Raw genomic sequence first — 16648 nt, 5'->3', positions numbered from 1 at the left:
TCGATTTCGTTTCGATTCAAGATTTTGTGGCCGTTCGGTGATTGGACAATAATGTGATGTGAGGCGCTCCGTTGCGGGAATTGAATGCCATGCTTCTTATCGTTTTTTCTTCGCTCCGCCGCAATTGCGGAAGGAACTTGATGCTCTCAGCCGGTTTGGGTGGATAGGATGGTGAATTAAATGTTGGGGTGTTTGGAAACGATTATTTGGTTATGCACATTTCGATTAAATTGGATTACGGGCTTGTGTAAACATCTTCTCATCAACAAGAGTGGGCAAACACTTTTGTCGATTGATGTTCGATATAATGATGCTTACTTGAATCGAGTTGTTTGAATTGAATAAGTATTGGATTTGAAAATGTTACATAAACGTAAGACCATCGAATTTTATTTGGTGTGGTTTTAATAATTGATGTATTATTACAAATTTCCTGTGGTTTTGTCTTGTATAATCACAACACTTAATAAACAAATGAGTTATTGAAGTCTTGCATGGGGTACACTCTTGTAATTAGAGCCACTCACCATCATCTCAGCGTGTCTGATTGTTTTTCGTTTTCGCGGGAAACTTTTTTGAATCTGCTAGACCTAGACTTAGCCGTGCGGTAAGACGCGCTACTACAAAGCAAGACCATGCTAAGGGTGGCTGGGTTCGATTCCCGGTGCCGGTCTAGGCAATTTTCGGATTGGAAATTGTCTCGACTTCCCTGGGCATAAAAGTATCATCGTGTTAGTGCCAAAGTATGTTAAGATTGAAAATATATATTTAACCAAATGAAGATTTCTTGCGTCATGACTAATAAACTTCGTTGGAAATTTAAAGAATATAACTAAACTACGTTACAGGACCATCTTATGATTAAATCCCGGAACGGTTATTCCTGTAACAGGTTCCCGTGGGACCTAAAATGGCCACAAATTCATTTTGAATATATGGCAATATGGGTATCATCATTCATGAAATTGTTTCGGAAGCATGATCTGATAAATAATTGGACCATAGGGTGGTTTGACAATGGATGGGTATCAAAATTCATGAAATTGTCTCAACGGACAAGTAATTCTCAAACAGGTTTCAGTGGAACCCCTCATTTAGAAGAAACTATGGCTATCTTCTTTTTCCATAATTTCTTGTCAAAAAGACTTGAAAAAATAAGTGATGAGCTTTGTAATTTACTTAAAAATCACTATAATAAAGAAAAATTAAAAAACTTGAAAAAATCTTGACAGTGACTCGGAAATGATTTATATTAAACCACAGTAAGTTATTTCATAAAGATCATTGTTGTTTGCTGAATAGTTTACAAAAATAAAAAAAAGACTAAAATGTCTTTCATTTCATTTTTTACTTTTCTGTTTCCACTTTTTAGTTTCCACTTCTCACTGCTCATTTGTCACTATTCACTCCTCCCTTGTCAATCGACCTAATAACCATTCGGCCTAACGGCCTAATGACCCAGCATCAGTCCCATCTTCTTGGAAAAACATGTTTCCGAGAATATTCCAAGAATTTTGATGCCAGGGTGTCTTCTAAATGAGTTTATGGCCACTAAAGGCCTTTCGGGAACTTGTTCCAAGATGACTGTTCCGGTTGATAACCATCCTATGGTTTCAACTTTATAGATAATATATTTCCGAAACAATTCAAAGAATGTTGATACCCATACTGCAAGGGTGTCTTCTAAATAAGTTTGAGGTCTCTTTAGGCCCTCCGGAACCTGTTCCAAGATGACCGTTCCGGTTGATATCCATCCTATGGTCTCAACTATCTAGAAAACATGTTTCCGGAACAATTCCAAGAGTTTTGATACCTATATTGCCAGGGTTTATTCTAAATGAGTTTTTGGCCCCTACGCACTATGGGGCGGCTCCATACAAGTAGGTGGCCGAAAATATTTTCATTTCATTTCTGCAATATTTCACACTTATATCGTAGATTATTATCTAAAAGATGTGAAATACTTGTTTTGCAGGTCGTTATTACTTCTAAGGTCTCCAAACTCCCTGGAATACAGACCTTTGATCTCTATGGAATATATCCCTTTTATCTACGAATGTCTTATGTACCCAGCAGTCTATAGATGTGTATTTTATTGCAGCGCAGACCTGTAGAGTTCAAACTAGAAAATTGTATACTGTTTTTATGTGAATTGAGTTGTACAGATGTTCTAAGTTGCACAAGGACTCCGTCAAATACAGGCCATTGCATCTACATACGTAACAGGTTGTCTTTGTAGGATTTTTCAGATTGGTTCAGGCTCGTAACCCGTAAAACAAGTAAAGGGAATACAATATAAAGCTCTATTAAAGCTAAACGAACTCCATGCAATAAAAGCTTCAAGATATATAAGTATACTGCAACAAACATTTATTTATTCATTTATGTACATGAACATCCTCAACAAAATCATCATTTATTTCTTCAAGATCGATTAAAATATCTGCTATGGTATATTTTTCTGTACTCGAATCTGTTGTATTGCAAGAAAGTTTCAGTCACTAAAAAACTTTAAACATCTTCTGGATATTCCAAATAAGATTTATTTTGAAGTCGCTTACCTAAGTTGAGGGAGCTTATCAAAGGATCCGACGAGTTCATAGCACGAATGAAAACGTCATGTGAATTTTTCTTCTCTTGAGGCTTTCCTGACATGATGAGTCCGACTTTTTTTAAGTGCTTGTGTTGACACTCAGCTGCTTCTTCAGCCAACATTCCAAGTGGTGCTGGTGAATGAATAATTATATCCCCAGCATGGGCAAGGACTTTATGCACCGTAGCAGGAATTTTATACCAATCATACAGCTGCAAATATAACCGGTAGGTTGCTTTACAATAACTGTCTAGCTTTTCAGGATTGATTTGGCTCTTGGCAGTTTATCGCGATCGATCGGCAGTTTATCGAGTTCAAACGCGATCTACCTGACGTCCCTCGTGAGCTCTAAATACTTCAAATGAGTTGCCTATAATTCATGATTCACCAAATAATAAGTACAAACACTTCACACGATTTACCTTCGCAATCACAGCTCACTATGCACTCAGATAGACATTCATAAATGTTCTGTTTATTTATTTCACCTAGGTACATACCAATAATTATCGAAAGATGTCCTTAGGTACAGACATTTTTGCTTCTTGTATTCACATATTGGATTTTAATTAATATCAAAATTTTACTTTTTATGAAATAATTTCAAATGAAGCCTAGCGTATTTTCGTAACCCTCAAGAGTATATTATTTTTTTTTCATATTTATTTGCTTGATACATGATAGATAATGAGTGCCTCCTCTTGGTGAGCCTACGCCAAATGGAGTATCATATAGCTGCATAAGCTATCGTGTACACGGCCTACTACGAAGCATATGATAATTTCCGTGTTATCTACTATCTCTATTTTAACTTTTCTTGATGCTATTTTGTAATACGCATGGAATTTGTATCCAGCCCATCACAGTCTGCCGTGTATTATGAGAATAATTACATTTAATATTTCAAAATTAATGACGTATATTCGAAAAACGAATCAAAATCGCAGATTTGCAGCCATAAGCAGCTGGAATTTGTTTTAATGCCTTCTGGGAGGTCCAAAGAAAGTCGTAGTGGTAGTCGCTAAGCGAAACTTTGAGAAACTTTTTTTGTATGGAACTTTTTGTATAAAAAAAAAATATTTCTTTGGGTCATTTTCGGATGTTTCACTACCTATTTTCCCATAACTAACCCGTTCGCAAGTCCATGAAACAAGCTTTCAGAAACTTTTTAAAGAGTTGGAAAAGAGCTACTGTAGCCGAAGATATTGACAGTTGAATAATGCATTGATTTTTCAAGAACTAAAAATGTCTGGCTCTAATGCCTATATCTTGATAATCATATGGCTTAGAGTGCTGATATGCTGGGGTTTAATGCTCCAAAGCATTAGCATTTAGTAGGTCAACTTGAATTACGAATCAGGGAAAGTCGATTTTTTTATTTTCGGCCACCTGATTCCCCATAGTGGCTACGGGCCCTCCGAGAACCTGTTCCAGAATGACCGTTCCGGTTCATATCCATCCTATGGTCTCAACAACACGAATAACACGTTTCCGGAACAATATCAAGAATTTTGATACCCATATTGCCAGGGTTTCTTCCAAACGAATTTATGGTCACTTTAGGCCCTCCGGGAACCTGTTCCAGAATGACCATTCCGGTTGGTATCCATCCTATGGTCTAAACTACATATAAAACATGTTTCCGGTACAATTCCAAGAATTTTGATACCCATATTGCCAGGGTTTATTCTAAATGAGTTTTTGGCCCCTACGGGCCCTCCGGGAACCTGTTCCAGGATGACCGTTCCGGTTCATATCCATCATATGGTCTCAACTATATGAATAACATGTTTCTGAAACAATTTCAAGAATTTTGATACCCATATTGCCAAGGTTTCTCGACCTAATAGCCATTCGGCCTAACGGCCATTCGGCCTAATGACCCAGCATCAGTCCCATCTTCTTGGAAAAACATGTTTCCGAAAATATTCGAAGAATTTTGATTCCAGGGTGTCTTCTAAATGAGTTTATGGCCACTAAAGGCCTTTCGGGAACATGTTCCAGGATGACTGTTCCGGTTGATATCCATCCTATGGTTTCAACTTTATGGATAATATGTTTCCGAAACAATTCCAAGAATTTTGTTACTCATATTGCCAGGGTGTCTTCTAAATGAGTTTGTGGCAACTATAGGCCCTCCGGGAACCTGTTCCAAAATGAGCGTTCCGGTTGATATTCATCCTATGGTCTCAACTATCTAGAAAACACGTTTCCGGAACAATTCCAAGAGTTTTGATACCCATATTGCCATGGTTTATTCTAAATGAGTTTTTGGCCCCAACGGGCCCTCCGAGAATCTGTTCCAGAATGACCATTCCGGTTCATATCCATCGTATGGTCTCAACTACATGAATAACATGTTTCCGGAACAATTCCCAGAATTTTGATACCCATATTGCCAAGGTTTCTTCCAAATGAGTTGGTCACTTTAGGCCCTCCGGGAACCTGTTCCAGAATGACCGGTTGGTATACATCCTATGGTCTTAACTACATAGAAAACATGTTTCCGGAACAATTCCAAGAGTTTTGATACCCATATTGCCAGGGTTTATTCTAAATGAGTTTTTGGCCCCTACGGGCCCTCCGGGAACCTGTTCCAGAATGACCGTTTCAGTTCATATCCATCCTATGGTCTCAACTATATGAATAACATGTTTCTGAAACAATTTCAAGAATTTTGATACCCATATTGCCAGGGTTTCTTCTAAATAAATTTGTGGCCACTATAGGGCCCACGGGAACCTATTCCAGAATGACCGTTCCAATTGATATCCATCGTATGGTCTCAACTACATTTAAAACATGTTTCCGGAACAATTCCAAGAATTTTGATACCCATATTGCCAGGGTTTCTTCAGAATAAATTTGCGGCCACTATAGGGCCCACGGGAACCTATTCCAGGATGACCGATCCGAGTCCATATGATCGGATGGTCCTAATACGTTGGGAAGTCATTATCCTCGAATTTTCTATGAAACTGGTAACTCAGGATACAAGAAATTATCATTTGTATTCTATAAGATCAACTTCTCCATTTTTGAGACATGGTCTAGCAAATCCGGAACTCCGGTAACCAGGTAATCCGGATCGGTCATATGTGTCATATGTTGTCATGGATCGGATAGAGGATGAATTTCTTAATCCATAGCAAACGTCTAAATCGGTTGAAAACTGACGAAGTTATGGTCATACCAAAACGTGGGTAGCCGGGTACCCTGTCGGTACGTTACGGGGTAAAAATATTCGGAAGCCCCTCCCCAAGCCCCCCCTTACTGGATTTTCATTTTCATACCACCCAAACCTGGATTTCGCCGAGTTTTAAGATGTCACGGAGTTTCCTGCGATGTTTAGAACCTTAAAAAAATTCACTTGAAAACGGTAACAAGAGGGTTAAATAAGCCGAGAATCAGTCCTAACACAAGGGAAGCATGTAAGCGTTTCTTGTAAAACAAAATTTAAATGAAAAAAAATCAGACTAATCCACCTAACGGTGATGATGTCTTTCTCGCTCATTATAAAATGTATAGAGAAAGTTCATTATGAAGGTCAAAACAGTTAGCGCAGAATAATGCAATTAGATATTATTGTGCCGGGCACAAGTTTGTGATTGTAATTCCAAAATTCATTTCAGGGACAGTAAAAAAAATGGGTCATTACATTTTAAAAGTTGGGTCATGATCATAATCATACTGTATATTGTACATATTTATTTTTGCAATGATTCAAATTGTGAAAAAAATGCGTTCATTTTTGTAAGGGTATGCGATAACACACTTTTCCTGGCGAAACGAAACGAAATTTAAAATGTTCATTTTGATTCGAAACGAAATGGAACGAAATAAACATTTACTTCCGTGACTTCGAAACGATACGAAATCAAGGTCTATTTTTTTTTTAAATTTCACAGAAAGACACGAAATTTATATTTTTTTCTGCGGTTTTTTTTTTTAAACTATTTTTGCCTTAAGCCCCAAACGCAATTCAGCGGAACGGCGACGGAAACTGAAAATTTGACAAAAAATATATAGACCATCTGTCAAATCTGCCGTTTCCGTCGCCGTTTCGCTTTTTTTTTTTTTGGTATCCAGTTTTCCGCGAGCGATAATGGCCACCAGCTTTCCTGCGGGTCAGTCTCTGATTTGACGTTTGTGGAGGTCAACTGCACCCACCGCTCCAAGAATTCAGACCAATGTGGCATATAAGAAGGTGCTGATTCAGTGAATTCAAGTCTTCTTATATACCACATTGGTTAAAAATGCTCGAGTGGTGGGTGCAATTGACCTCCAGAAACGACAAATCAGAGACTAACCCGCAGGCAAGCTGGCGGCCATTACCGCTCGCGGAAAACTGGATACTGCCTATGGTCGCATATTAGTTGGCTGGATTTCATATTAATATGGGACAAATATGCGATTGTGGACAGTATACAAGGGAGACAACTTCAGAATCATTATCAAAAATTCGTTTTTGAAGCCTCTTAAGTGCCTTTTTGGTATTGCAGCAACTGGATCATATTGGTACAGATCTTCCTCTATCTCTACCTGCGACCATGTACTTTGTCTCGGTAGAGTTAATGGTTAAGCCTATCCTCGCCGTCTCCATCTTCAGTGGGACAAAAGCCTCCACTACTGCTCTGCGATCGATTCCAATAAGGTCGATGTTGTCCGTAAAACCCAGGAGCATATGCGACCATGTGATGATAGTGCCGTTCCTCTGCACGCCAGATCTCCTAACAGCGCCTTCGAGTGCAATGTTTAACACTAAATTCGAAAGTACATCACGCTGTTTCAATCCGTCTAAGGAAGTGATCCCCAAAGTGCGGCCCGCGGGCCGCATGCAGCCCTTTAAGCCTTTTCTGCGGCCCGTGAAGTTTTTCTGAGGTTACACTACGTGTGGCCCATTGATAAGCATTATATGGCACGAAATGTTTTCTTTCTCCCAATATCTCGATGTACTCGGTAGCCTGTCAAGCTCACATCACTATGATGTTGAAGCACGGTTTATATATCGTGAATAGTTATATCATTTTATTGTATCATTACAAGCAGAGATGATTGTCTGGAATTGCAGGCTACCTTGGATTCTTTTGAGAGCTGGAGCAAACGGAATGGTTTGCAACTCTGCGTGAGAAAATGCAACACCATTACTTTCTGTAGATTGCGGCGCCCGATTATATTCGACTACACTCTGTCTGGCGAAGTACTTCAGCGTAAAACTGAAGTTAAAGATCTCGGTGTAATAATGGATAAGGAGCTGACATTTCGGTCTCACTATGAAGATGTGATTTCGAGGGCGCACAAGCAGCATGGTTTTATCTTCAAGATATCCAATGATTTTCGTGATCCTCTCTGCCTCAAATCACTCTACTGTGCTTTATTTCGTGCCATTTTGGAATCTTCCGTACTGGTGTGGTGCCCATACGACAAGAATTGGATTGACTATTGACTATTGTATTGAGGCTGTTCAGAGATAATTTGTTCGATTGGCACTCCAAAACCTTCCCTGGCGTGATCCTGTGCGTCTTCCTCCCTATGAACATCGATGCAATTTAATTGGCCTGGCATCGCTGGAAAGCAGGAGATCTGTAATGCAAGCGGCTTTTATCGGTAAAGTGCTGAGAGGTGAGCTCGATGCTCCAGCTATTCTCTCTGAGATGAATATTTATGTCCCAGAGAGATCCTTGAGATGGCGAAACTTTCGGCTGACGGACGCTCGCAACACCCGATATGGACAACATGACCCCATTAGGTTTATGGTATCCAGGTTCAACGAAAGGTTCCAGCAATTTGACTTTGTTACCTAGGCTAGGTTACCGTATACTGATCATAAATGTTTTGTGTTATTTGTATAATGATCCTTCTGACAACATTATTGGCTTAACTGCTTGTTTGTTTTTTAATGACGATGTATTTTGACTGATTCCATGATTTATGATTGTACCAAATGTTTTTGTAATTTAATTTGGTTTAGTTTTTACTTCATTAAGACATAGGTGAGATGAAGGTGATCAAGCAAATAAATAAATAAATAAAATATGATTCATGAAATTCATAACTTCATACATAGATTATATGTAGGCCGACAGCAAATACACTGCGATGTTATCGCCTCGGGTTATAATAATAGCAAATTTGTATTTAAGGCCCAAGTCAGTGGCGCATCCGTGGCGCGCCTGTCCGAAATAAATCATTATTTAAACATATTTGAACAAGTTTATCGTGAATCCAAACACACTTGTCGATTTTAAAATTAAATGTTTATCATTTTCTGTAAAGGAATCATATGGAAAAAACTTATAGTTTTTGCTAAAATGACTTTTTACTGAGAAAAGAGCTCTAAAAGTAGAAAACATGGATCTCTTATACATGATCTAGAGATCATTCAGGGTTATGTCTTGAAAATCGAAGCACATCCATCGATAGCTATTTTCCAAACGAACAATTTGGTGAAATAAACTTTCCAAATTATTCAGGCAAACTTCAGAAAATGACTTTTTCAGTAAATCTAAAATAATCTCATTTTGATCATAAAAGTAGCCATCTTCGTATCGTGGCAATGCATGAACTATCAAAATGAACATAATGAATTCTCGGACTCATCCACAGTACAGGGTAATGAGTTGTTGTTGACGGCTATATATATAAATATTTCAAAACTGGAATAATGGATAAAGCAATCTAAGTTCGTTTAGATTTGCCGAATACCATTAGGGGAAAACGATAATTTGATCAAAGCCCATCTGGAACTTACAAAAATAGCAACACTGAGCACTTTATGCGAGCACCACTCGCGCTCATTACAAAAATAGCAACACTGAGAACTTTATTCGAGCACCCCTCGCGCCCATTATAAAATTAGCAACACTGAGCACTTTATGCGAGCACCACTCGCGCTCATTAAAAAAAATAGCAACTCAGAGCACTTTATGCGAGCACCTCTCGCGCTCGTTACAAAAAGAGCAATACTGAGCACTTTATGCGAGCACCACTCGCGCTCATTAAAAAAATTTGCAACACTGAGCACTTTATGCGAGCACTACTCGCGTTCATTTAAAAAATTAGCAACACTGTGTTGCACTGAGCACTTTATGCGAACACCATTCGCGCTCAATACTAAAATTAGCAATACTAAGTTCATTAATGTATTCTACCAATGAAAATAGATAGTACCTATTTTCATTGGTATTCCACCGATATTTTAGTTTTGGAAATGTTTTGATCCAGCGGTCGTGATGTCGAGCCGAAATATAGGTCTGAAAATACCACTAAGTGAATAAGGGTATGTTCACAAATTAATCAAACCAAAAAGCAAAGCATGGCAAGCGTATGAACATTGCAAGCGCCCTCCGCACGTCAATGCAAGCAGAGAACACAATTACCAAACTGAAAGGCAATTGTAAAGTTCTCACGTATATATTTTCACAAATATGTACTCACCATTTATGTATTTTGAAATATACCTATTTCTTCATAACGGGAATTTCCAAAATTCCCCCGATAATGATAGTTTTTCTTTGAGCACTTCACTTTCACTTTTTTTATCACCCGCGTAGTACAAAACGAAGAATGCTACACGATACAATTTGTCCTTGGGCACTCCCGCTTGCTTAAAACCAGATTATAAATAAATGTATTATTAATGATTTTAATCTGGCAGGATCGCCAAATGTGGAGTTTATTTTGTTAATATACAAGCGGGAGTCTCCAGGAAAACCATTTACCTTCGATGGTGCAGCACATGTTACTGACATCCACGTGCAACGACTGCTTCGATTATTGTTTATTCGATTATTGGTATCAGGCCTACTTTGATGGTTTCACTACCACTCAAACAGCTCAAAACTTCTGCGTGGCCCTCGACAGTAAGCATGCTGGGGACCATTAGTCTAAGGTCACAAACAAGGTTGACACTTTGTCTGCAAGCCAAATACTTGATTTAGAGCCATCCAGCTTTGCACGTATCAGTCTAATAAGTCTCGCTGGAAAGCCATGTTCGAACATTATCTGCCACAGCTCATTTCTTTTCACTGAATCGTACGCTGCTTTGTAATCAATAAACATATGGTGGGTCTGCAAGTTGTACGAAGGACTCCTCAAGCGAAGGACAAATCGTCGAAGTACTCCTTCCACCTGGCCGCCACCATAGTCTTGTCTCCTAGCAAATTCCCCTCTCGGTCATTGCACATGGCGGGCACTGGCGCTGTCTTATGCCGCGCACCATTGATAGTTGCGTAAATCCTCTGCATATCGTTTCTATCCATGTTCTCCTGCGCTTCAGTTATTACACTGTCGTGGTGTTGCCTTTTTTTCTGCGGTGGATTCGTTTCTCTTCTGCCCTTGCTACACTATACCGCACTCTGTTGGAACGGGTACGAGCCACTAGCATTAGACTCCTAGCAACATTTTTCTCGCTTGTTACTTGCTGGCACTCCACATCAAACCAACCATTTCGTTGGCTTCGCTGTGCAGTGCCTAACACTTCCTGCGGTGTTGTAGTCACAGATTCGTGGATATTTTCCCACAATCTGTTGGCGTCGCCAGATCCGGTGGCATCTCCTATCCGCTTGTCCCGCTTCTGGTTGAACTGTTCAGCAACTTCTTCAACTGGCAAGCGTTGGATATTGAAACGATTCGTTTTGTTGATTCGTGAATTCGTGGACCTTACATCTATAACATCCGAGAAATGTCGTCCGTCGACCAGCACGTGGTTTATCTGTGAGCAAGTGTCTCCACTCCATTCCAGTTATAAGTCGCAGGCCATTATCGTTGGTAGCGTAATGAAGATTTTCCGTACCAATAACAGGGCGAAAGAAACTTTCTCTTCCGATCTGCGCATTTGCCGCATTTGCTGTACTGCCACTAACCGCAAGTCGAGCACATTTGTATATGGAGGCCCATATACAGATGTGCTCGACTTGCGGTTTGCGGCAGTGTAGGCCTTATCAAGGCTCTCATAGAGCTTATCCTCCACATCATCAGGCTTATCGTTCGTTGGGGCATAGATGCTGATCAGGCTATAGTTGAAGAATTTGCTCTTCATTCTCAACACGCAAATGCGGTCGCTTATCAGCTTCCACCGGATAACACGCTTCATCTGCATCCCGATCACCATGAAGCCAACTCCTCGTTCTGCTCTGTCACCGCCAGTATAGTAGATATGGTACTTGAGTGAAGTGTTCGCTATGGGATCCACCGCCCGGAATTCAAGTTCTCCAGTTCTGGGCCACCGTATTTCCTGGATTGCTGCCACACTCACGCCGACCTTCTGCAGCTCACGAGCCGAGAGCCCAACACGTGCGGATTCATTCAAAGTTCTAACGTTCCAAGATCCGACTTTCCAATCGTTGTCCTTTATTCGTTGCCGGGTCTGTTGCCGTTGAATCAATCCGTTTGTTCTACTTTTGCCTTTCTTGGTAACTGTAGAATCTTCGGTAGGCTACCTTACCAGGGTTGCGCTACCTACATCACGTTGAAGGGGATGCCTTCACGATGCTGACCAGGTGGGTGGCACGACGCCATGTTTTTGCAGCCAACATCTCAGTGTAAAATTCATGATAGTATGTGTTTTGTTTACAAACATCACATTTGATTCTCATTAGGATACAGAACTGTCAGTGGGATACGGTCGCGCAATGTTGGCTGCAAAACAAACCTATTGTGTGAGATAGGGATGCCACCGGGCTGATGCTGACACGATGCAACATGTTGTGCACAGTTTAGTTTAGAGTCCCTCACTGGCACTCGGACGATGATCAGCCGCCTCTAACATGGGGAACAGACGCTATTGTGAGCCGCTCCTAACTTGGAGAACAGTAGATTAGATTAGATTTGCACCTCCGGAGAGGAGCAAATCCCCCCTTCCCTGTCAGCATACGACCATAGTTCCCACCAGGGTTGGTTACCCGATCTTCCCTAAAGTTGCTCGTATCCCGGCCAGCGCTACGAGGAGGTTGGGATAGGAGTACGGTACGCGAAGTATCAATGGTACGCTTTACCCAGCATGTGCCGTACCTGGTTTCTGTTTACCATCCTCTCCATAATCTTCGCAGTGACAATCGTGTTAGCAATGGATCAGTATCTCGCGGCATCGCTGTTGGAAACTTGGTTTATCGGAAGAAGGCTAGAAGGAAGAAGGTAGAAAAACTGTACTCGGAAGTGGTCAGCCAAAGCATCGGCTACTAGGGCGGGATCACGCTGGACTACCCCATTGACTGCTGGCGCGACTCTGGAGCATCACAGAGCTTAGCTGTAGACTGTTAGCTGTTTATGCTATCTAGGAAGATGATCCTGGATTTTCTCCTCGTTTTTTCAGATAGTTTGGCTGCAGTCATTCTAGGCGGCTTGGTACGCAGAGAGAAAGTTAGCCACTTCCGGGCTGTCTGGTATGGCGCATCCTTGCATTTACCTGCTTCCATTGTGGTGTCACTTCACCAGTGGAGAGCATTTTGACCGGGATTTGACTGGCCTTCGCTATGGAGTCGTTGGCTGCCTGAGTTATAACGTCCGTCAGCTCAATAACCGTTGTAGATGGCTTCTCGTTCAATTCGGTTTTAATCTTGTCTTGGAAATTGTCCAAATTGTCCCACATCTCCGAGGAGGATTGTCGGCGATGGTAACTCCTTGCAGATTTCAACAAATTTCCAATCAATTGCACTGCAAGCTTGGCAACTTTTCATTAGGGAGGTAAACCGATGCTAAGGTTATGGCAAAAGGCCAGTCGTCCAGCTTCACCGCAACAATGGGGAAGTTTGCATCGATGTCGATCAGATAGAAAGATATCCTATCCTGGGTATTTGAAGTTCTATTGTGCGATTGTTTATGGGGTTGAAGAAAACTATAACCGCATCAGCAAAATTAATCCTGTGGCATTGGACAAAGCCGCGATAAAACCAAACTTAAAAAAATCAATGAATTCTTGAAATTGTTGTTTGGGATGTAGTCTCCACTCCCAAACTGGCCAATGGTTAGAAAATTTATTAGTTTTAAGCTATCCGTAAAAAATCTGGTTTTACAGAATAAATTTATTTGTTGTAGTTTTATTTTGAACACCCTTTGATATCCTTTCCGCATTCATAGAACATAATTACAAAATTAATAATTAATTATCTATTTTCTATTCCAGGTAATTGTCGTGTCCAAAACATAAGGGTAACTATACCATTTTATATTTTGTTATTTTCGTTTGACTTTTGGCTAAAAAACAGCATTTTTGATATATTCACTGAAATCTTTGAAGACAGCACAACAAGACTAGAGGTGTAAATCCAAAAACTATATTTCAGAGCTTAAACTGACAAAATGTCGATAATTTGCAGTTTCGCCCAGCTTGCGTGATAGTCACCCATTTACAGTTGTATCACGTTTTCGGGGAGATAGTTCATCAGTTGCCGCATCCTCATTTTTCCTTAAAAAGAACGTAAAACAATCTTCATACCCGATGCCAGCTCCAGCCCCTACAGCACCAATTATGAACAGACCCCAAGCTCAGTTCATTTTGACAAAGTCCGGGACCGTTGCTGAAACCGTACCTCATCAAGGATCAACTTATTTAGTGACTTCGCCGTCATAACTACCATCGTCGGGTCGTGCCCAGCCACACAGCAATCACAATGAAAACATCCCGCTTAATTATCCCTTACTTGGTGATGGTTCGGGGAAGATGAAAAGCAAAATAAAAGTTTATTGGTTGCTAATGAAAGTCCACACGCGGAGGTCCCCGATGAAGACCCTGCATGTATGGGACGGCCACGGCCGGGAAGCGAGGAAACCAACGCTAAGCGAATTCGATTGCCTTCGATGAGGCACATGTTTGGAATTGGGTACAGTGCCATTTCGATTTCGGCAGTGCAAAATTTAAAGAAAAACAACGTCTTTGCGATAACCATTATTTGTTTTTTAATCAGATTAATTTAAACTTCAGATAATTCAGATTATCTCAGAGAGTACTACCGCATGTATTCTGCTAGATTCATTGCAATAAATGGAAAAGCTTCATGCCTTTCTGCAATATTTCTTGAAAACATGAATAATAAATGAACCGTTTGTTTGAGAAACTGCATATGTAACATTTTTGGCCAAAATGAGATTTTTATATATTCTGAATCCTAGTCCAAAAATACGTATTCTGGCAAAAAATACGAAAAAAAAAATTTGTTCAGGAATGTATGAAAAAAATTTCGTTTGTTTGAGAAACTACATATGTCCACGTACTTTAAAGAGCAATTGTGAAGTACTGCTTAGATTTTTTGCACTGAAAATGCCTCAGTGTGTTGAGTTTTGCCAAAAACTATTGATCTGTATCGAAGAAATCGAAAGATTCGGTGCAAGTTTGTTCAGAAAACAGTATTTTGTTGTTTTCTCGAAATAGTGTAAAATGGACTTATGCAGTTTCTCAAACAAATGATTCAAATGTTCTCCATTTCGACAACATTCCGCGTGGTTGTCAAAAATGGAATCCCTCTGTCGTGCATCGAACGACTGAATGGGTGCCCGTTGAGGAAAGTGATCAACCCGGGTTCGTGATGATCAACGATCGCGAAAGGTCCCTCCGATCGCTTCGTTTGGGGTACACTTGTTCGAAAACTTGTGCCCCGAGGCTAGAACTCGTTCTACAAAAATTCGAGGGGCCCGTTTTCACTTTCGCCAAAAATACCGACCCCCATTGTGCGAATTCGGCACGGCGTCGTCAGCTGCGTGATTTCGCGTGAGAGAATTCGATCGGATTTTCACTTTTTTTTTGCGCGCACTACAAAAGCTATGATGACGGACGGTTTGATTTTGACGAAGGTCTTGATGGGGCTGGGATGGGTTTCAGAAGATTTATGTGATCGTTTTATATGAAATTAGCTCACTATATTTTGGAGAACCGCATGATACTGTTTGATTTCTTTTTCTATTTTTCTTTTTCTATTTTTCTTTTTCTTGGATTTGGTGCAAAAACTGTTCCCGCAGATAAGCCACCCTCCGAAATCAATAGTTCAGTGTGAGAGATCGTCCCGGATTAAGTGTAGGAAGGCACTGGAGGTAAGCTTTCTTTCGGACAGTACAAACTCGTAGGATTGCTTATTTTTCATAATCCTCTATCTTTTTCGAACTTTTTAAACCCTTTCGTTCTAGTAATCGGAATTACTTTTCTTTTATGTATACAGCTCTACCTCCAGTTTGCCTCTTTTAAGCTCCCGGCGATCCAATGTAGCTCTTTCAGTAGTTCTATCTTCATCAATATTTCTTCCCTCTATTTGCAATAGATTTGTGTAGATATGTGAACAATGTTTTTGATTTTAGCCTACCCGATATGCCCAAGTAGTGTCCTGAAAAGTTTCCGATTTCCTAACATCTTCTTGTGATCCTGGTAAGTCATTAAAAACAATATTAATTGTAAGTTTCCTTTGAATAATTAAGCGAGCTATGTAAAATTGTGAAGTTCGGTTTTCCGTTAAAAAAAACTTTGGGAAACTTGTTAAATGTACAAACTCACTACATTCCACTAAAAGTTCAAAATAATTTTCTTATCAACTTTGGAAAAGTTTGTTTAATTTTTTTTAATAGGCTCCTAAATACTTATGTTTGATTGATGGGTGTTCTTCTTCTTCTTATTGGCATTACATCCCCACACTGGGACAGAGTCGCCTCGCAGCTTAGTGTTCATTAAGTACTTCCACAGTTATTAACTGCGAGGTTTCTAAGCTAGGTTACCATTTTTGCATTCATATATCATGAGGCTAACACAATGATACTTTTTATGCCCAGTGAAGTCGATACAATTTCCAATCCGAAAATTGCCTAGACCGGCACCGGGAATCGAACCCAGCCACCCTCAGCATGGTCTTGCTTTGTAGCCACGCGTCTTACCGCACGGCTAAGGAGGGCCCCTTAGATGAATGTTACTGCAGAGAATTCCTATGAGTTGCTAAGAAGCGGCGAAGATGAATTTGAGAAAATATGAAAGAGCTTCCATTATGCTTTGAATACAAAACTTCCGTAAATATTTGGAAGAGATTCTAAAAGCTTGTAGAAACATCTGTTTTGAAGCTTCTCAGAAAATTAGGAGAAGCT

At 40.1% G+C, this 16648-nt stretch overlaps 1 long non-coding RNA gene across 1 annotated transcript in view; it reads left to right on the top strand.

Annotated features, from left to right (window-relative positions):
• Positions 1 to 15616, top strand: part of LOC134204479 (uncharacterized) — a 48194-nt gene extending 32578 nt beyond the window's left edge. Inside the window, exon 3 of the long non-coding RNA XR_009977875.1 lies at positions 15545 to 15616. This is a non-coding gene — a long non-coding RNA (uncharacterized LOC134204479). The remainder of the gene's footprint in view (positions 1 to 15544) is intronic.
• The last annotated feature ends 1032 nt before the right edge of the window (positions 15617 to 16648 follow it).

The sequence above is a fragment of the Armigeres subalbatus genome, unplaced genomic scaffold (assembly GCF_024139115.2).
Source record: "Armigeres subalbatus isolate Guangzhou_Male unplaced genomic scaffold, GZ_Asu_2 Contig618, whole genome shotgun sequence".
Lineage (NCBI taxonomy): Eukaryota > Metazoa > Arthropoda > Insecta > Diptera > Culicidae > Armigeres > Armigeres subalbatus.
Note: the sequence above shows the minus strand (reverse complement) of the source record. Positions and strands in the feature narration are given on the sequence as shown.